The 23,586-nt window shown below is 37.8% G+C and overlaps 1 protein-coding gene across 1 annotated transcript in view; it reads left to right on the top strand.

Annotated features, from left to right (window-relative positions):
• The first annotated feature begins 582 nt into the window (after positions 1-582).
• Positions 583-23,586, top strand: part of ZBTB44 (zinc finger and BTB domain containing 44) — a 115,546-nt gene continuing 92,542 nt past the window's right edge. Inside the window, exon 1 of the mRNA XM_027877671.1 lies at positions 583-641. The gene's annotated coding sequence lies outside the window, so the exon portion shown is untranslated. The remainder of the gene's footprint in view (positions 642-23,586) is intronic.

Here is a 23,586-nt window from a genome sequence, read left to right on the forward strand (position 1 = left end):
GCATTTATATGTGCTAGCTATTATTACCTTTATTACCTCTCTATGTAGTTGATTGTTTCACCTGTATATATTCCGTCTTGTTAGGGATGCTATACAGGGAATTCCTTCATCAAGCAAGGAGTGGAAATAGATGCCCCCTGACATAACTTTAAGTTCTGGAATATGCTTTGTTTCTTGCCCATTCTCCATGATGCTTTGTTCCAAATGGGCACAAAGTCATTGCTGACTGACTGAGAACTGAGAAGGCCTTGAGCTACCTTGTCCACTCAATGTGATGGCCCAAGCTGGGTGTACAGCAGCTGCCCTTGCTTCTCTGTTCTTTGGCAAAAACTTAGCTGTGTGTTACGCTGTGCATAAACAGTGTGCTGACCTTGATCCAGGAATCTAAACAGTGTCGCTAAATGTAAACACTGACAAATACTTTCTTGCTTAAGTCACCAGAGTTCAGGATAGGCTAGGGCAGCTTTTCTTCAATCCAGAAGTACATAGGGACACTTGTGCTTTTAAACGAGTCAGGTTTGCATTTCTTCTCTGGAGGAAGAGACAGTCCTCAAGATTGCTTGGCTTTTATATTACCAGCTTGCAAGGTGAAGGGAGCCCTCTGCTGATGACTCAGATAAAAGTTCACAGTTCCAGGCAAGGTAAGCTAGATAAAGATTTTGAAATTGTGGATTCTTAGAATTAAGGTCTAGCTCTAACTTGGTCTTTCCAGTTTCCAGAGATACCCTTAGAGTTTCATTAGGTGCTCATGTACTGAGTGCTCATATAATTTCTTCATCTTTTCCTTCAACCACTGGAACAGAAAGGCTCTTGAAAAGGTTCTCTCTGTATAAAATTGCTCAGGCATTCTTGAGCAATGGACTGCACACACTTATGCACTCCCACACATCCTGCAGTGGCAGTATCTTAGTCCATTGAATTCTATGCTGTGCGTGTGCATGAATATATATATATATATATACACACACACACATATACACATATGTATTTGTATATGTATATAAATATATATGTATATGTTTATATATGGATGAGTATACATGTACACACACACACACAAATAGAGAGAGAGAGAGAATCCCAGGACTGGAAGGAATATTTAGAGACCATCAGATCCACCTCCTGTATGTGTATCCAGATAAAGAACTCCTATGATGCCACAGCTTGAAAAAGGAATTCTTCCTAGCAGCTGGTGCCTTGATACTGGAGGTTAGCAGCTTAACACCAGGGTGTGGTGCCCAATTTTGAACTCCGAAAATTACTGCCGATAAGGGCAGGATGGCTGCCAAGGCCCGTGGTGTGAATCCCAGGAGAAGCACCCTCTATTTTAAGCACTGTCTCAATCCATTGCACTGTCATGTGTGTTCGCTCATGCTGTGCTCTTCCTCTCTGTCTGTTCTTCTCTGTCTCTTTTTCTCTCTCTCTTCTTTTTCCCTCCCTCTCTCTCTCTCCCTCACCCCCCACCCAATTCCTTCCCAGGTTTCAATTCGCTGCACAACGATGACAGCCAACTCTCTGACTGTCCTACTCTTAGAAATGTCTCACTCTGTAGTTATATACATGACATGCATCAAATAAGCCTGGAGGTCATTATGGTCCTAGAGGACATTACAAAGAACAAATTATATTATCATGGCATTCCTTTAAAAAAGATAGAAGAAATAGGAGGAAAAAATGGAGAAAAAGAAAATGTAGAGGAAGATTTTTCAAATGGTGCTATTTAAAGTACAAACTTGTGCATATGGTAGGGGAGATGAGTCCCTGGCGAGAGAAAGTCTTATTTTGGAGAAGGCTTCACAGGGAGATACAAATGAAACATTGTTCTTCATACAGTAGGACTGACACATCTACCAATTCACATGCTTTCTGCAGACAAAAAAACAAAAGCCCCTTTAGATTTACCTTTTAAGAATAAGAAAGATCAGAAGGAAAGGCAGCTCACTCTAAAGCCAGGAATGAACAAGACCATGTGGATGGGAACACAGGAGAATAAACAAGAACTTGGGACTTAGAGATCAACTAGTCCAACTATTCATTTTACAGAAAGAAACTGAGGTCCAGATACATGACTTGCCCAAGGTCATATTGCTAGTTAATAATAGAACTGGAAAGGTGGAACCAAGATGCCACAGTCCTCCAATACAACCACTTCACAAAGATCTAGAAAATGCACCGAAACAAGTCCTGATGGGGAAATCCAAGAAAAAGTCACAGTGAGTCATTTTTCCAGCCCAATCCAACATAAGGAGACAGAGATTTCTATGGACTTTAGAGATAGCCAGGGGTACAAAAGGGGAGGCCTACAGGGACTGAAAGAGGACTGAGGTCTCAGGGTATCGCAAGGATACAAGAACAGGTGCCAGTTGTAAGCTCTGTCATTCATTACTCAGTTCTGGGTTACTGAGGAAGGGACCTGAGCCTAGGGGTGGTGATTCAAAGTGAGAAGCAGTCACTACTGTTCACTGTTTTAGGAACAAATTCAGAAGCAAACAGTTTCTGTGTGGCAGATCTCAGGAGCAGAGCAGGGACTCAGTTCTAGCTTCCAGCATAGTCTGAAGCCTTCAGTGGAATAGTCAGGGCAGAAAGCCTTCAATTCTATCACTCTAAACCAGCAGAGTTTTCTAGCTAACTGATAGAAGCTGAGTTTGGGAGTAGTCTACTGGAACTTCTAACCAGGGATGAACCCACAGGAGTGTTCCTCAGACACAAACCTAAGGGAGAAACTTTCAGAGTTAGAACAGGAAGGTAGTACTCAGACTTCACCCTGGAACAGACCACTAGTGGAGCACTAGAAGCTTGCAGGTCCACAGCTTAAGCTGAACTTGAGATCCTGAAATGACACAACACTCAATACCCCAAGAAAGCAGCAGAAGGACCCACAAGGACAAATGCTCAGTTCAGACATTCCTCCCAAACTAACTTAAATTGCAAACTCCCTAACTTAATTAACTTAAATTACAAACTCTTTAACTTAAATTCCAAAGTCAAAAAGTAGGATGGAAGGATGAACAAAGAAAAAGAAAATAATTCCACCATAAAGAACTATTATGAGGATAAGGATGCTCAAGACACAAAGCAAGAAAAGAATGACTCCAAAAACATATACAAGCAAAACCTCAAAGTAAAACACAGCTTGGGAACAAGTCCAACCTCAATTCCTGGAAGAGATGAAGCAAGAGGTTTTTTTTTTTTAATAAGTAAAAATGATTTTTAAAACCAAATAAGAAGGCTGGTGGAAAAAATGGGGAAAAAATGAGAGCTGTGGAAGAAAGATTTGGAAAGAGAATTATCAGTTTTAGAACAAGAGGCACAAAACCTTACCCAAGAAAAAGACTTCCTAAAAGTTAGAATTGACCAAATAACAGCTAATTACTCCATGAGACAACAAGAAATATTAAAACAAAGTCAAAAGATAAAACAAAGTAGAAAACGTAAGCTATCTCATAGCAAAAACAACTGACCTGGAAAACAGATCAAGGAGAGAGATGATGTGAGAATCAATGGACTATCTGATAGCCATGACCAAAAGAAGAACCTAAACATCATATTTCAAGAAATGATAGAAGAAGGCTGCCAGATCTCTAAGAACCAGAGGACAAAGTAGAAATAGAAAGAATCCACCATCACTTTCTGAAAGAAAACCCAAAATGAAAACTCCCAGGACCATTCTAGCAGAAATCCAGAGCTTCCAGGTCAAAGAAAAAATACTTCAAATAGCCAAAAAGAAAGAATTCAAGTACCAAGGAGCTAGTCAGGATCACACAGATTTAGTAGCCACCACTAACAGGAGTAAAATGCTTGGAATATATTCCAAAAGGCAAAAGATATAGGCTTAGAACAAAGAATAACTTACCTAACAAAACTAAGTATAATCTTATGAGGGAAAAATGGATCTTTGACAAAATAGAAGACTCCTCATTATTCTTGATGAAAGAAGAGCTGCATAGCCACTCTGAAATAAAAACATAGGAGTCAAGAGATGCATGAAAAGTTAAACATGAGCAAGCCATCATAAGGCACTAAACAAGGATAAACTGTTTACATTCTTATAATAGGAGATAATACATGTAGGTAGGTATGTAATACATGTTATATATAATATGTATTCATGTGATAACATGTATTGTGCAATACATATAGAGATATATATCTCAGAACACTATCACCATCAGGGGACATAGAGGAGTGTAATCAGACAGGGGAAATGGGAGTGTTATGTTTTGATGATCTTAAAAAAAGAATGGAAAGGAAGGGGAAGAGAAATACACAGAGTAGTAAAGAGGAAAATGGGGAAAATTATCTCAAAATTAGTGTGCAACTAGAAATCTATACAAACAAAGAGAAAGGAGTGGGAGGTGGAGCAGCAACACTTCAACTGCACTCTCATCTGAACTGGTCAAAGGGGGAAAGAATGTACACACACACACACACACACACACACACACACACACACACACGAGTTCAGTATAAAAATACATTTTACCCAACCAGGAAACAGGAGTTAAAAGGGCAAAGGGAAAGAGAATAATAAAAAGAAGGGTAATTAAGGGAAGGATTAGTCTTGGGCAAAATAAACGAGTTAGCTGGAGGCATGGAACAAAGAGAAGGAAAAATATAAAAGAATACAATGGAGGAATACACAATAATTATAACTGTGACTGTGAATGAAATTAACTCATGCATAAAATGGAAAAGGCTAGTAGAATGGACTGGACAGGTGACTTCAAAAATATGTTGCTTACAAGAAACACACCTGAAACAGAAAGATGCACACAGAATTAAAATAAGATGCTGAAACAAAATCTATTATGCTTTAGGTAAAATGAAAAAGGCAGGAGTAGCAATTATGACCTCTGACAAAACAAATAGATATACTTAAAACAGATAAACAGTGAGAATGTGTTTTGCCAGAAGGCATCATAGTCAATGAATTAATATCAATATTAAATATACATACACTAAATGGTATAGCATCTAACTCTTAAAGGAAAAGTCAAATGAACTATAAGAAGAAATAGATTGTAAAACCATAATAGTGAAGCAATTTCAATTTACCTCTCTTAGATCCAGATAAATCTAACCAAAAAGTAAACAAAAAGTAAATAAAGGATCTGAATAAAATTTTGGAAAAGTTAGGTATAATAAAACTCTAGAGATTGTTGAATAAGACTTGAAGGAACTGTAAATATTTCTGAGCTATACACGGTACCTTCACAAAAACTGACAATGCAGAGTAGGCCTACACAACATATGGCCCATGGGCTGCTTGTGGCCCACTAAAGGATTTCAGGTGTCCCACAAAAAAATGTAGGGTTGCCAATTTGGGGCACTCTCCTGTTTGTCACATGACCCATGGCAACCAACCATCATTGGTCTGTTCCTAATCTAACCTATCTGTGGCCTGAAGAAGTTTAATCTATTTTAAGTTTGGCCCCTACCCATTGCCAAGTTGTGTAGGTCTGATGTAGAGCATAAAAATCTCACAGAAAATTGCAGAAAAACAGAAATATTAAGCACATCTTTTACACACCATTAAGGATTTGTAAAGAAAAGATTAAAAATTAAGTGGAGACTACATAACTTAATCCTAAAAAATGAGTGGCTCCAAGAACAAACCATAGAAACAATCCATAATTTCATTAAAGATAATGCAACAATGAGATATCATACCAAAATTTTGGGGATTAGCCAAAGTGGCCCTTACGTTATATCTCTAAATATTTTCATTAGTAAAAAAAAAAAAGAAAGAAAGAAAGAAAGAGTAAATCAATGAAATAGGCATGCATCTAAAAAGACTTGAAAAACCAACAAATTTTAAAACCCCAATTAAACACCAAAATGGAAGTCTTGAAGATCTAGGAAGAAATTAACAAAATGAAAAGCAAACAATTCTTTCAATTAATAAATAGAACTAGAAACTTTTTAAAAATCAATTAAATAGATAAACCATTAGCTAATTTGATATTAAAAAAGAAAGAAAACCAAATTACTAGTATCAAAAATTTAGAAGGTGAAATCTAAACTAATAAAAAAGAAATAAAGTAAATTATTAGGAATTCTTTCACCTAATTATATGCCAATAAAACTGACCATCTAAATGAAATAGATGAATATTTATAAAAATATTTAAAATGCCCAGATCAACAGAACAGGAAATAGAAAACTTACATAATCTAATCTTATTTAAAAAAAAAAAAAGATATTGAACAAACCGTAAATGAACTCCCAAAGAAAAAACTCTAGGACCAGATGGGTTTACAAGCAAATTCTATCAAACATTTCGGGAACAATTAACTGCATTACTACATAAACTGTTTGAAAAAATGGGAAAGAAAGAGATCCTGGCAAATTTCTTCTATGATACAAATGTGTCTTGATACTTAAACCAGAGAGAATCAAAGCAGAGAAAGAAAATTATAGACCAATATCCCTAATGAATATTAATGCAAATTTTTTAAACAAAATAGTAGCAAGAAGACTATAGCAATGTATCATAAGGATTATATACTATGGCCAGGCTAGATTTATCAAGTGAATTTATTACCAGTCCAGATTTATATCAAGAATGTAAGGCTGGTGAAATACTAGGAAAACCATAAATATAACTGAACATATTGAAAACTAAAATAACAAAAATCACATGATTATATCATAGATGCAGGAAAAGTTTTTGAGAAGATACAACAACATTCTTATTTAAAACAAAAAAACACTAGAAAGCACAGGAAAACAGATCCTTTCTTAATATGATAAATTGTATATACCTAAAATTAAGAGTTAGCATTATCTGCAATGGGGATAAACTAGAAAGCTTTCCAATAAGATCAGGGGTAAAGCAAGTATGTCCATTATAATCATTACCATTCAATATAATGCTAGAAATGCTAGCTATAGCAATAAGACAAGAAAAAGAAACTGAAGGAACAATAGACAAAATGACCACTTTTTGCAGATGATATGATAGCTTACTTAGAGAGCCTTAGAGAGTCTACTAAAATCTAATTGAAACAATTATCAACTTCAATAAAGTAACAGGATATAAGATAAAAACACACAAATCATTAGCATGCCTGTATATTATTTTAAAAAAAATCATCAGGAAGAGATAGAAAGAGAAATTCCATGTAAAATAACTACAGAATAATGGCTATGCTATTCCTTTCTTTTTCAATGAGTAGGGGAAAGGCTGGAGAGAGGAAGAGAATTTGGAACTTAAAATTTTAAAATGAATGTTAAAATAAATAGGTGAAATAAAGTAACTATAGAAAATATTGTCAAAAGACACACAAGACCTTTATGAACATAAGTACAAAACATTCTTTACATGTATAAAAACAGATCTAAACAATTAGAGAAATATTAATTGCTCATGTGTAGCATAAGCAAATAATGAAAATTACAATATTACCTAAACTAATGTACCTATTCAGTGCCACACCAAACTACCAAAAGATAACTTCATAGAGTCAGAAAAAATAATAACAAAATTCATCTGGAAAAATAAAAGGTCAATAATATCAAGGGAATTAATGGAGGCGGGAATAGGAAGGAAGGGGGCCTAGCAGTGCCAGATCTTAAACTATACTATAAAGCAGTGATAATTAAAATAACTTCATACTGAGCAAGAAACAGGTTAATCAGTGGAACAAATTAGGTACACTATATATAGAAACATACAAGTACAGTAGCCTAGAATCTGATAAATCCCCAAAACCCAACTATTGGGGCAAGAAATCACTATTTGATAAAAAAAAAAAAAACCATTGAGAAAACTAGAAAGAGGTATGGCAGGAACTAGATATAAACCAGCATCTTACACAGTATACCAAGACAAACTCCAAATGGGTAAATTGCTTAAACATAAAGGATGACATCATAAACAAATTAGAGGAGCAAGGAAGAAATTACCTGTCAGATCTATGAATAGAGGAAGAGTTCATGGTCAAACAAGAAATAAAGAAGACCATGGGCGGTACAGTGTACAATTTTGATAGTATAAAATTTGAAAGGCTTTGAACAAGCAAAAACACTGCATTTAAAATTAGAAAAGAAGTAGGAAACTGGTGGAGATGGAAGGGTAGATCTTTGCAGTAAGTTTCTCTTATAGAAATCTCATTTCTAAGATATATAGAGTACTAAGTCAAATTTATAAGAATAATATCCTTTCCCCAATTGATTTTACCAACAGCCTTTCCAGAATTTGTCATTTTCTTTTTTTGTGAACTTTGCCAATCTGATGGGTGTAAGGTTGTACCTCAGAGTTGTTTTAATTTGTATTTCTCTAATTATTATTGATTTAAAACATCTCATAGCATATGCCAAGATAAGCTCAAAATGGGCATATGATTTAGACATAAAGGGTAATATGCATAGATCTAACAGGTAATTTTTCCTATGACTCCTAATTTGCTTATGTTATCACTCTTCATGTCTAAACCATGTACTCATTTTGAATTTATCTTGGCATACAGTATGTGATGTTGGTCTATGCCTAGTTTCTACCAGACTACTTTCCATTTTTCCAACAGTTTTTGTTAAATAGTGAGTTCTTGCCTGAATAACTGGGATCTTTGTGTTTATCAAACACTAGGCTAACTACTGTGCTCATTTGCAATGTATATTGTGTACCAATGTATTCCACTGATCAACCACTCTATTTCTTAACCGAGACTAAATTGTTTTGATGATTACTGCTTTGTAACATAGTTTGAAATCTGGTACTGCTAGGCCCCCTTCCTTCACATTTTTTTTTTCATTGATTCACTTGATGGTCTTGACCTTCTGTTCCTCCAGATAAATTTTATAATTTTCTGTCTCTGTGCAGTAATTTTTGGGTAATTTATTTGGTATGGCACTTTTAGGTGGTATTGTCATTTTTATTATATTGGTTCAGCCTAACCATGAGCAATGAATATTTCTCCAATTATTTAGTTCTGTCTTTATTTGTGTAAAGAGTGTTTTGTAATTCTGTTCATATAGTTCCCATGCAAGTCTTGGCAAGTAGACTCCCAAGCATTTTATAGTGCTTGCAGTTATTTTAAATGGAATTACTCTTTCTATCTCTTCCTACTGAGTTTTTTGGTAATATCACCACAGTTTCTCTTGGGCAGGAACTGTCCTTCACAAATGACTCTCAAGAAATGAGGCTATTTTAATCAATCGGAACTTACACATCTAAGTGAGTCTTTAGCTTCCATGCATTTACCTTAAGCCATTATGAACTTCCTCCAAAATTACCTTTGCTCAAAATACTTATAGAATTCCTCTTTAGGAATTTGCCTTCAAAGCTAGTTTAGGAGCCATACCAGAAAATCAGTCATTACTTTACAGTTATACCTTGTTTTGTTTTTAATCCAATTCAATAAACAGTTATTAAAAGGCTACTATATAGGTGAGGCACCATGGTAAGTGTTGGAGTTATAAAAAGAAAACAAAATTTTTCCTTGCCTTTGTGGAGCCTGCATTCTGCTGGTAGATACATGTACATAACAGCAAATACAAAGTAATTTGAGAAGGGGTACTAACTAGGGTAGGGGTTCTTAATCCTGGGTCTGTGGATTGATTACAGAGGGTCCATGAAATTTAATGGACAAAAAAAATCTCTATTTTCACTAACATTTGGTTTCCTATATAATCCTCTGTATTTTATTTTATGCATTTAAAAATATTTGGAGGAAGGGTCCATAGGTTTCACTGCCAAAGTGGTCAGAAAAGGTTTATAACTTCTGAACTGGGGGATTAGAGGAGGCTTATTCAATAGGCGCCTCCTTCACAGCTGCACCTGAGTGGAGGTTTAAAGGAAACGAAGGATTCTAAGAGATGGAGGTGAGAGGGGAGTGCATTCCAGGCATAAGGGACAGACTGTGCAAAGGCAAAGACGGAAGATGGAATGCTGAGTTCAGGAAACAACAAGTGGGCCAGTTTGTCTGGAACATAGAGTAAATATAGGAAAATAACATGAAGTGAAGTCTGGAGAGGCAGACTGTCCCCAGATTATAAAGGGTTTCAGATGCCAAGCTGAGGAGTTTGTATTTTATTCCAAAAGCAATACAGAGATGCTGAAGAAACCAAAGATTTTTTAACAGACTTATAACATGGTAAGACCCATGCCTTGGAAAGATGATTTTGGCAGATCTGTGGACGATGGTTTGGAAAAGGAAAAGCCTGGAACCTGGGAGATTGTTTCACCAGTTCAGTCACAAAGTGATGAGGCCAATGTGAGTGGAGAGAAGGGAACTGATGTGAGAGATGCTAGAAAGGCAGAATCAACAAGATTTGGCAACTGATTATATGTGGAAGATGAGAAATGTAGATGTGAAGGATGACTCAAAGGTAGTAAACCAGGATGACAAGAAGGATGATAATGCCATCATTATTCATCAGAGATACATTAAAGGGCACTTAGCCCATATAACCCAACACCCTATCCCATGGTTGTACTCCTTCTACAACACCCTGCAAAAGTGGTTGATCAAATAATTCCTGTTCAAACATTCCCAGGAATGGGGAACTTATTATGTCACAAAGAAATGTATTGCACTTTTTTGGATAACTCAATTTATCCAGCTTGGTAATTCCATTTATTCATCTGAAATGACTCCAGGTTACTTTTTGGCTATATCCAAATATCACATCTACTTGAAACATTTGCTCTGACAGAGGTATGTAAAAGAATGAATAATTCCAAAAGAGAAACTCTAAAAATACATTGAGCAGTGGTAGCATCTTTGGAATAGGTATATAGCCTCCCAAGGCAACTACTTTGAAAGGGGAAACATTCATTTAGATGTGTTGGTTCTGGAACGCTTATTTAGAATCATTTACTCTGTGTTCATATCTTGGTAATATTATCATTCATTCATCCATTCATTCATGCACACGCATACGGTCTCTTAACAGTGTCAGAGAGGTGAGATCAAACAATCTCAGTGTTGGAAGGGAATTCATTATTGATCTCGTCCAGAGGTTCCCAAACTTATTTGGCCTACCACCTCCTTTTCAAAAAAAAATTACTCAATGTCCCCCTGGAAATGTACTTTCTTTAATCCTTTAACAGTTTTTTAAAATTTGTGTCATTTCGAAAAATACATAATTTTAATGATGCATCTTAAATTTAATAATTTATTGTAAATTTGTGAAGTTTTTTCCTACATTGAAAATTTTGATGACACAATATTACATCATTACCTGTGCAGTATTGTATTATAAACAAGTCATTACACGCACATATTCCAGCCAATGTATGCTGGACTTCCTGGCGGGTGACACACTGGCCTGCCAACACTTGCTTGTTAAGACCTGTGGGTGGACTTGACCACTGATCAGTTATAACTTGCATTCTGTGTGTTTATTTGGAAAATAATGTAATCACTATGACTTTAGCTCATTATATAATAAATGAAACATGTACAAACAGTTTTTCAAATTTTTCTTCTCTTCTTTCCTTATGCTTCTACCACCCCCTTATTTCTATTCAATACCCCCCAATTGCACCCAAACTAGTCCCACCTCCCTGGATCATTGCAGTGCCCTCCAGGGGGTGGTATCGCCCACTTTGGGAATCTATGACTAGCCCAACCCACACCTGACGTAGAAGGAACCCTATCACACCCACACTAAGTGTTCTTTGCTCAAAGATCTCAAAGAAAAGGCTCTCACTCGTTCTCCAATCAGACCATTCTTTTTTCTAAGTCCTAATTCTTAGTATTGTTTTCTCCTTATATCAAAATGAAAGCTTCCTTTTTCAAACTTCCCACCATTGTTCCTAGATCTGCCCTCTGGAGGCAAGCAGAACAAGTCTAACCCCTCTTCTATGCTGGTAGTACCGCAGATATAGTGCTGGACCTAGAAGCAGAAAGACCTGAGTTCAAATTCCATCTCAGACATTTATGATCTAGGCAAGTCACTTAATTTCTGTCTGCCTCAGTTTCTTCAACTGTAAAATAGGGATAATGATAGTACCTACCTTCCAGAATTATTGTGAGGATTAAATGAGCTAATATTTGTAACATGCTTAGCACAGGGACTGGCACATACTTAGGCACTTAATAAATGTTTGTTTCTTTCCTTCCTTCTACTTGACAATCATTCAAATGCCTTAAGACAGCTATTATGCTCCCCCAAAATCTTTTCTTCTCCAGTCTAACTATCACTAGTTCTTTCAACCAATCTTCCTATGGCATGATTTCAAGTCATCTATATATCCTGGTCTCTTTCCTCTGGAAAAGGTCTAATTTTTCAATTTCATTCCTAAAATATGGCACCCAGAAACTAAACACAGTAATCCATATATGTTCTAATTAAATGAAGAGTGCAACAAGACTATGGTCCCCTTTATCTGGAATACTACAGTTCCATTTATACAGACAAACTCTGCAAAGTTTTTGTCCAGAATGTTGTACTTTTGTCCATTCACTAAAATCCTCATGTCTCTTTCACATAAATTGCTGTATATCCAATACTTGTGCAGTTGATTTTTTTGAACCTGAGTAAAAAATGTTACACTTACTAAATTTTACTTTAATCTGGACCAATCTGCCTAGCCTGATGAGATCTTTTTAGATCCTGATTCTGTCATCTAATATACTAACTATTCCTCCCATTTTAATGTCATTATCACATTTGATATGTATGCCATCTATGTTTTCATCCAAATCAAACATAAAAAATGTTGAATAGCACCAGCCCAAGGATAAAGCACTCTGGCACTCCACATAGTAGAAGTTCAACAAATATTTACTGATTGACTACTTCAGGAGACAGGGGAGCAGTGCATAGAATAAAAAATAAGATAGCAATATTCATCAGACTCACATCAAAACCTAAAAATAACTTTAAGATGTTACCAAAACCTGATTGTTAACAGTACAACTTGTAGATCCAAGTAGTCTTACCCCATAACCCACTTGATCTCAATATCATTCCGGAGCTTAATGGAATGATATTCTCCAAGACAGACCTAGAGATTGTCCTTAACTATTTCTAAATATTTTCATGTTACAGAGCTAAACCAGAGAAAAATCTACCCTGACACTAGCATCTCTTCAAATCAGTTTTATCTCTCCTATCTTCTTCTCTTCACAGACAAACTTTCAGAATGAATACTTGCCCCCTTCACTTCCATACCATGTACTCCTTAACCCCTTGTAGTTTGGCTTCTGTCCTCACCACTCTACTGAAACTCCCCCTATTCCATGAGGCCTCTTTTTAAGTGCCAGATCTAATCATCTTTTTTCAGTCCTCATCCTCCTTCATTTTTCTTTAGCACTTGAAATGGTTGAACACCTCCCCCACAATACTCACTCTTCCACTGGTTTCTATGACACCAGTCTTTTCTGGTTCAATCTCTTAGGCTCAAACTCATCCTTCTCAATCTCTCTTTCTAGTTTCTCTTCTTTCGTCTTCATTCTTTAAATGTAAGCATCCCCCTAAAGCCCTGTTCTCAGCCCTCTTTTCTTCTCTCCCTATAATTTCTCCCATGACAGTAACATCTCCCATAGCATCAATTATTGATTGGAACATAGAAAGTACCTAATAAATAAATGCTCATTGATTGATTGGCCACTTCTATTTATATGATTTCCAAATATGTATCTCCATAGATGACTTCTCTCCTCAATTCTGATAGGGAAGAGGAAGGGGAGGAAGTAATTATTAATATAGTACCTTTTACCCCACACTTACCAGATTGGCTAATATGACCAAAAAGGAAAATGACCAATATCGAAGGGGATATAGAAAAATTGAGACACTAATGCACTGTTGGTGAAGTTGTATACTGATTCAACCATTCTACAAAACAATTTGGAACTATGCCCAAAGGCCTACGAAACCATGCATACGCTTTGACCCAGCAATATCACTACTAGATCCATATCCCAAACAAAAAGTAAAAGGACCTATATGCACAAAAAATATTTATAGCTGTTCTTTTAGTGGTGGCAAAGAATTGGAAATTGAGGGGATGCCCATCCATTGGGGAATGGCTGAACAAAGTGTTATATATGATTATGATGGAATACTATTGTGCTATAGGAAATGATGAGTAGGATGCTCTCAGAAAAACCTGGAAAGACTTACATGAACTGATGCAAAGTGAAATCAGCAGACCCAGGAGAATACTGTATACAGTAACAACAATATTGTCTGACAGTCAACTGTGACTAACTTAGCTATTCTCAGCAATACAATGATCCAAGATAATTCTGAAGGACTTATGAAAAAAATGCTCTCCATCTCTAGAGAAAGAACTGATGGAGTCTGAATGAAGATTAAAGCATGCTTTTTCTTTATTTTTCTTGGGATTTTTTTTTGCCTGTGTTTTCTTTCACAGCGTGACAAACATGGAAATGTTTTGCATGACTGTACATGTATAACCTATATCAAATTGCTTGCCTTCTCAATAAGAAGGGAAGGAAAGAAAGAATTTGGAACTCAAAATTTTTAATGAACGTTAAAAATTGCTTTTACATATAATTGGGGGAAAATAAGATTTTAATTTTTTTAAAAAATAAAGTACTAGTATCCCTTTAAAAAATATAGCACCTATTATGTACCAGGCACTTTATAAGCACTTTACAAATGTTATCCCATTTGATCCTCACAACAACCCAGCAAGGTAGTTGCTATTATTATCTCCATTTTATAGTTGAGGAAACTGAGGAAAACAAAGATTAAATGACTTGCCCAGGGTCACACAGCTAGGAAGTATGTGAGGCCAGATTTTAATTCAGGTCTTCTTGACTCAAGGCCCAGAGCCCTATTCACTTGTGCCATCAGCTGCACCTATGTGATACCGCATGTCCATTTGCCTACTGAATATAGTCATTTCTGATATAACAAATGTTTTGAAAATATGAATTTGTTCCAAAACTATGTTAGGGAAGAGCATATAACACAAATTTTGTATTATCTTATGTGAGATTTTATCCACAAGAAACAGAGAAAACACAGAAAACCATACCACTTTACAATAACAAATAAGCTGTAACCCTTCTGATACTCAGTTCCAAAAGCAAACTTCAAGTCTTTTTTTCAAAGTAAAGTGCCATATTTCTTGTCTATTTTCTAATGCAGTAGGAGCTGTGGGGTGAGGAGGGCTGGTCCATCCTTACCCTCTCCCCAACCTTCCACCATGGCTGAGACCCCAAGCCCCAGAGTTGTGGCCCACTGAAGCTGTCCTCTCACCAGCAGCAACTTGACTTTGCTATTCTAGGCCCTTTGGAGAAAAGCCACAAGCTAAACAGCAACCCAAGGCCACAGACGGTGTTATTATTGTAGTATTTGTTAACCATTTAACGTGGTTAAAATCATGCTATCATTTCTACTGGGTTCCTATCTTTTTTTAATGTGCTGCTGATGAAGTTTTTGAGTGTTGTACCCTTAACTCTACCCTATCAGCCCTGTGATTTTTATTGTACCATTTTGCATAGAGAGGTGATTTTTAGAAACACCTATGTTTCGAGCAGTTAGGTGGCACAGTGGGTAGAGCACCGGCCCTGGAGTCAGGAGGACCTCAGTTCAAATCCAGCCTCAGATACATAACACTTACTAGCTGTGTGACCCTGGGCAAGTCACTTAACCCCATTGCCTAGCAAAAAAAAAAAGAAAAGAAAAGAAACACCTATGTTTCTACAGCAGAACTGATTGCATCTGCACAAAAGTAACCTTAAAACTGATCTATTTTTTTTCTCCAAAACCTTCCCCTCTCCTAACTTCCCTATCCATTTCTGTTGATGGTAGCATCATTCTCCCAGACACCTAGCCTCAAAACATCAGAGTTGTTTATGACTCTTCCAGTCTCCTCATACCATCCAATCAGTTGCCAAGTCCCATTGACTCTATCTCTACAGTACCCCTTAAATCCATCCTCTCCTTTCTACTTCCCCTGCCACCACCCTAGTACAGGCCTTTATCACTTCTTTCTTGGACTATTTTAACAATCTCCTAATTTTTGGAGTCCTTTCTTCCTATGATCCATCTTTCCGATTGCTACCTAAATCCTAATGCAGAGGACTGATGCATGAACACTCCCTCTGCTCCTGTCTCCAGTGGCTCCTCATTGCCTACTAAATAAAACACAGACTCTTTAGTCTAACATTCAAGAGCCTCCACAATCTGACCCAATCTATCTTTCCAGCCTCATTTCATAATAATCGCCTTTGGACACTGCATGCTCCAATTAAATTGTTCCCTGATCTCATCTTTCCCTCTACCTTTCCTTCATATACATTATCCCTCCCTACCTGAAATGTTACCCCCACTAATTTCTAACTATTAAAATCCTTGCCCTCCTTCAAGGCCCAGATTAGATACTATCTCCTATGATGTCTTTTCTAATGATAATGCTAAAAATGATCACTCCTTCTTTGTCTAATCTCTCAGATCTCCCTTTTACCTCTTCTATGCATTTAATCATTTTCTAACTTACATTATAGTTAGAAATATAGTTAGAAATTTCCCATTTCCCTCCTGAAGGTCCTTGTAAGGTCCTTGAGAGGGAGTCTACACCATTTTTCATCTTTATATACTCAGTGTCTAGCACTGAGCCTTACAGATAGTAGGGGCTTAATGAATGTTGAATTTGATTTCTTTGGAAACTTCATTATGTACTTTCCAGTACTGACAACTATCCATTATTATTCTTTCATCCAACTTAGTATTGAGTACTTAAATGTATTGTTTTAGGTATTGTAAAAGTTACAAAGAAGATAATAGTGATTCTGTCCTCTAGGGGCTTACAATCTAGATAGAGACAAAACATACACAAAAGTGAAGTTAAATAATCATATGAGAGTTAAATAACAATATAAAACAAGAACACAAAAGATATCTTATAATAGTCTGTGATGTTAAATGAATAGTACAGAAAACATGTCCCATGAACTCCAAAACGGAGAGATCACTGAGGACTAGAGTAAGAATAGTTGAATTTTTTTAGTGGTGGGACTTGAGCTAGGTCTTGAAACACAGGCAGAATTTTTATGGTTAGAGAAGATGATGAGAAAGGGGAAGGAAGGGTGAGAGAAAGGGAGGCAGGTGTTTCCAGATCATAGGTTCATTTATAGATTTAGAGCTGGAAAGAACCTTAGAGGTTTCCAAATCCAACTCTTTCATTTTATAAATGAAGAAACTGAAATACAGAGAAGTTAGATGACTTGCATAGGGTCACACAGGCAAGATTCGAACCCAGTTCTTCCTGATTCAAGTTGAATGCCCTAACCATTATTCCATGCTGCCTCTCATGCATGAATGGAATGGTATAACAAAAAATACAGGATGTGTTTGAGCAATAGAACTGACTGATTGGAGTAGGATTTTCATATGGAACAGTGGGAAATAAGATTAACAAGTAGTCTGGAAATAGATTAAATGACATAATAAAGAGTGTGGACTTTATCCTATAGATAACTGGAAGCCATCAAAGGTAAGGAACTCTCTTCTGCTATACCCCTACAGGAGACATCAAAGGAGCTGACACATTCATTTAAGCCTGTTTTCTTTTGTTAAACTCTCTGGTCAAGGTTTAGTAAATTGGGGGAGTGGGGTGGGGAAGGAGTTAAAATTTTTGGCTTAAAGTGAGGGATTGGGGTTAACTGTACACCTCAGTTTCTATGTTCCCCCTGCCTCCTCTGACCATGGATAATCTATAATGGGTAGTAAAAGTAAGAAAAGCAGTTAGGACCTGGAGCTGCTGGTGGCAGGATGAGAAGGGATTGTACCTGGCATTGAAACCTACCTAAACTATGTCTGAGATAAGGCTCTGGGATTAGGTGACTGACTTGCTGGATCCACAGCAAAGTCTGTGGTGCCGTTGGAGACCTTTAATCAAAAGAGAGCAGTGGAGTACTTAGGGTTGGCTGTTTTATGTTCTGGATTTTAATGCAGGCTTACGTGTTCCTCTATTTATACATGCACCCTCGATGGCTGGGATGATTGACATTCCACTGAGGGGAGGTAAAATAAAACCCTTCCTTGTAGCACCCCCACTGAACACACCACACATTCCTGGAAGCAAGATAGGAGGCAAAGTCTGACCTCTCTCCACTAAGGAAAGGGAATTCTGTGAAGCAAACCACAGAATAGCCTAGCAAACAACACAGAGAAATCCAATCTCAGAGCACAGAAAGCCTAGAGAAGCTGGTCCTTTGAACTTGGGTTTAAGTTCTGCCCCTGATACATAATGGCTGTGTGGCCCTGAGCAAATGATTTAATTTTTCCATTCTCCAGGCAACCCTCTATGACTATCAATGATAGAAGAGTGCCTACCTGCTTTAGTAGAGCTTGTTTGTGACTGGAAGTTTTATATTGTAATGAAATCACATCAGGTAAAAATAATGTTAGTAATAATAAAAGGTTAGTACTTGATAATGATAGTTCTCTACGTACACTGAATGTTCAATTAATGTTGTTGACTATTTAGGGCTAAAAAGGACTGACTGCCAAGAAGAGACTTATTCTTCACCATAAAAGTAGGGGAACAATGAACAAAGTTGGCCAACCAACCTCAGTCATATTATGTAGAGGCAGTTAGGGTCCTGAAGAAAATGTGCTTCACTAGCAAGCATTAAAATGCCATGCAGGTCCAACTGAAATAAGTTGTCAACACATAAGAAAAGAAGTCTAAACATGTCATTCATTTCCAGTTCCACAACTTACGGTTCAGGGAATGGGGCAGATCGTTGAATTATAAATGTTCAAACAGGAAAAGATCTTAAGAGGTCATCTGGTCCAGCCCCTAGCTGTCATGCAAATACATTATTACTCCCACTTTAAAAATAAAATAACAAAGGTCCAGTCCTTTATCCTAAGGTTCATAGAATATTAGTTTAGAGCTTGAAGGGACCTTAGAAGTCATGTAGTGCAACCCCATTATTTTACTGTTGAGGAAACTAAAGCCTAGAGATATTAAGTTATTTACCCAAGGTCACAGAAGCAAGAAGCAGCAAAACTGAGAGGTGAACCCAGGTGATCTGACTCCAAAGTCAATGATCTTCTTACTGTTAGCACACTACCATACAATTCATGGGAGGATGGGCACTAGCACCATGTTTCTTGTCTCCTGGCATCGTGCTCTTTCTGTTCCATTCCCGTTTCTTTTCAGTCCATGGTATTGTGTTAATGTGACCACTTCCAATGGCGTTTGCAGAGGACACCTAATCACTATCCTTGTCTCCTGGTGAGTCCCATCTTATCTTCATAATGGAAGGTCTACTTTAACCTCCAAAAATGGATCATAGTCCCTCCCCACCCCAAAGCCAACTACCAGTAAGACAGAACTTTCCTAAGCACATAAACAAACAAAAACTCCCTCCAGGGTCAGGAATTCCCTGTAGACTGTAGGGAAAAACCAGAATTATCACCGGAAATAGCCCAGGTGTGGGGAGTGTGCTGCCCTGAGAAGATTCAATCAATTGCAGATCCCCAAACACTCCTATCTCCCCTAGGGCTGTCACCAGGATAGATAAGGGAGTCCATGAATACAGAATTTCCAAGGATAGGTTTGGCTCCCTTGCTGCTAGTAAACTGCCATGGAAACTTCCATGCCTCTCTGAAGAACTGTACCACCCTCTTAGGTCCCTGAAGAGGAGGAGGAAGCAGGACACCATCCACCACCCAAGCAGCTTCCAGGCATGGAAGGAATGCTGTGTTTGTGAATGGCCCCAATCCACAAGCAGCCCTGACCCCAGACAAACAGAATTACTGATACAACAGGAAGAGCTAAGCCTGCTCTAGGGAAATCACTGACAAATGTTCTCACAGTTTGATTTGTGAGAACAGCAGCTCCTGATAAAGGCTCTGAAAAAAGCCAGAAACTATTAGCACTTCTCAGTCTGTGTCTGTGGGAGGGGGGTCCGAGGCAGAGGAGGAGGCTGTGTCTGTGTGTGTGTGTGTGTGTAAAAAAGCATAGTTTGCCAGTTCTTCAGACTGAATGGAGGTGCAACAAGCAATCCTAGACATTTATGGGCAGGGCACAGATAGAATATTGACCTATGAATCTGGACATCAATTTTGCTGCCCAAAAAGAGGCCAAATTGTTTTGGTTGCCTCAGTTTCCCTTTCTGTAAAACAGGAGTGATCTTTTATATGGTTCTTGCGTTTGTAGCAAATGGTTGCTCCTCTACTCCTTTAGTAGAGATACCTGGGCTGAGCACCCTTGCTCTTCCACCCTGAGTTCCTTCTCCCTCTTTTCTCCCAGTACTTTCTCACAGCATTTCTTGGCAAATTTGCAACGGCCCAGTGAGCAATACCATGCATTACACTAAGCACTGAGGTCGCAAAGGAAAAAAAAATAATGATGCATTTATATGGTGTTTTTAAAAGGTTTAAGGGGCAGCTAGGTGGCACAGTGGATACAGCACCAGCCCTGGAGTCAGGAGGACCTGAGTTCAAATCTGGCCTTGGACACTTGACACTAGCTGTGTGAATCTAGGCAAGTCACTTAACCCCAATTGCCTCACCAAAAAAAAAAATAATAACAAAAACAATAAAAGGTTTATAATACACTTTACTCACAATTCTCCTATTAGTATTGTTGTCCCCATTTTATTTATGACTAAACTGAGGCTCATAGATGTCAAGTGATTTGTCAATGAGTCACTTAGTTATACACTATGTCGTGGGGTTAGGGTTCCAGGCTCTAAGTCCAGCCCTCTTTCATTTATACCACAAGGCCCACCTCTGCCCTTGAAAACCCTACAGTCTAGTGACGGTGAATAAGACATGTAAACAAGTAACAGTAATACAAGTAACACTTTAGGGAATTTTTTAAAAGGTCTAAATGGCATAGGAGTTTCAAGGTGGGAGAGCACGTAGCCCAGTACTTTGTCAACTGTAAGTGCTCGATAATTCTTGAATTGAATTGTTGAGGGAAAATGCTGAAACCTCATTCTCTTGGGATTATAGGACTCAAATCCTTTCACTCTAAGTGGATTCTTTTCTTTCAGTATTGGAAGGAAATTATATTGAGATAGAACTCCATTTCTCAAACTCCAGTTTTCTCAGAAAAGCTGGCATTAAGGGGCTTCGGGACAAGTGAAAGCTGTTGGATATGATCGTGACAAGCTTGGCTGGTATACTCACTGTGCAGCTGAAATGTTTATTCACAATTAATGGGCAAGCATCACACAATTGTCTCTTTCAAATACAGCATGCTGGTGTATAATACACAATCAGAGGGCATTGTATATTGGAATATAACTCATTAGCCACTTCCAACTCTGTACCTCCTAGAAACAAGAAAGTCTGTGGACTATTAAAGCTTTAACTTTGGTCTTTCAAAATCTGAGCTCCAGACCAGGTGGGAAATTTCAGATTTAGAAAAATGGAAAAGGAAATGAGAATGGGCTTCTGCTGAAATGAATTACAGTAGGAGAAACCAAAGACTTGATAGGATAGGGGAAGATGAGAGTAAGGTAGAAGAAAGCTTGTAGGTTGACCTCCTATGCCTCAAGCCAAGAGTCTCACTCAAGGACTTTAGGCAAATCTGGCAACAGCTGACCCTGTTGAAGGACAGCCCAGAATGGACTTGTCCCTATGTGACTGCACAGTGAATACCAAATGTCTTGTGTCATGCTTCTCAAACCTAGAGGATTTGGCTACCAAGGCACATGCTCTGAGGATGAACTCATTCACTTTGGGCCCCAAACAGCTGCCAAAGTCTGAGTAGCTCAGCAAGCAAGGGATAGGGGAGACCACAGGGCGGGAGATCTGAAAAATCAAAGGGAAAGGAATTGGATTACTGTCAAACCTGAGAGGGTGGGAGGCTCTGGGACAGATTGATAAGCTATTCTAATGGGTTTGGCAGTCAGGAGAGACCTGTCATTATTCACTTCGTTAAGCCAGCTGCCTCACATACATGTAGAGTGAAAGTAAATGGCCAGGAAGAAATCTTATATTGTAAAACCTAGTAGTAGATCTGTCCACCCAAACATACCAGAAAACAAAGCTCTCCTCCTGTAGCCTAATCCCTGCAAATACCTAACAGATGAAACCATAATGTCATCTTATGTCAGCATCCTTCCAGTCATTTAAAAAGACCCTCAAATACTCCTCCATGACACTCTTAGGTTGACCAGAGAAGAGCTAACAATTTTCTCTCACCCAGTTCAGTCTGAAGATGGAACTCCCAAGGCAATTCTATCTGAACTTCAACCAATGGTGAATTTATCCTTTCTTTAACTAAAACGTGCTTATTCTCAACCAGTAAATGTTGCAAATATCTTCTCTCAGTCACCAAGCTTTTATAAAGCACCTGCTATGTACCAGGCACTGTACTAAGTGCTAAGAATATATATACAAGCAGAAAAAAAGATCCTGTCCTCAGGGAGCTTACATTTTAGTGAGGGAAGACAACACATAAGAGGAACTGAAAAGGAGATTGAGGAGACATGAAGGTGCATGGCATGAGGCATGGTAGAGAAAGACTACTGAGTGAGAAATATAGCCTGGAGACACAGCTGGCCTGGACTTCTTCCTTAAAATGGAGGTTCTGGGAGAAATCAGCCAATCAGAGGGAAAGGCCCCAGAGGCCTTTCAGGAGTAGAGTGATCTTCCAGGGTAAAGAGTTTTCTGTGGCATAGTAGAGAAAGTCTGAAGTCAGGAATGAAGTTTGGAGATCTAGGTGGAGACTACACATAGATTTATTTTTTTGGTTGTCTTGTTGTCTATTTTGTTTAATTTGTTTGGATTAAAGCAGGATGCTTTAAAAAAAATGGAATGGGTCACAGATTCAATGAATAGAGCTAATTGGCTTCCTGGGGGGAGATTTTTTTTTTAACCTTCTAAGGTTAGAGGCCTAACCCCAGGGAAAGGAGAAAGGGAAAAAATATTTCTACAGCACCTACTATGTGCGAGGTACTAAGTTAAGTGTTTTGCAAATACTATCTCATTCGATCCTTATGACAATCCCAGGCACTTGTCTACCAAGAATCAAAAGAATCAATGCTCTGGATCAGGGAAGAAAGGAGTAAGTGGTGATAGAATGCTACCTTGTAATGGAGTTACATGAACATATACATGAATCCTTCCCTAATCTCCCCAGATACTAGTGTCTTTCCTCCCAAAAGTAACTTTGTACTTATTTTGTATGTAATAATACATGGACATTTGGTCTCCCCGAACAGAATGTAAGCTCTCTGAGGGCAGGGACTGTTTCATTTTTGTCTTTGTATCCTTAGCACTTGCCAGGCATGTAGTAGGTATTAAAAGAATACTTCTTGGTTGATATAAATCTATCTCTACTACCAGTAGGAAAAAAGGCCAGACCTGGAGTCAGGAGACCTGGGTTCATATTTGACACTTCAGTCTCCCCTCCAAAATGAGAATAACTCTACCCTCTCACGGGGCTACTGTTAGGAAAGCTTAAAATCTTAAAATGCTATAGAAAAGTCACAAATTATTGTCATCACCAAGAAGAAAAACCAGCCTATTAGAGTCCTATTGGTGGTAGCAATTTTACCAATTGCTAAAATAAATAAAAAGCAATTTTAAAGATACATCTTTGCCTTACATTTTGTAATCTCTAGAGCGGGGTTTGATTATATTTGTCTAGTTCTCTGTTACCCACTGAGCCAAATGCAATTAGGC

This window comes from Vombatus ursinus, unplaced genomic scaffold (assembly GCF_900497805.2).
Source record: "Vombatus ursinus unplaced genomic scaffold, bare-nosed wombat genome assembly UNPS02014813.1, whole genome shotgun sequence".
Classification (NCBI taxonomy): domain Eukaryota; kingdom Metazoa; phylum Chordata; class Mammalia; order Diprotodontia; family Vombatidae; genus Vombatus; species Vombatus ursinus.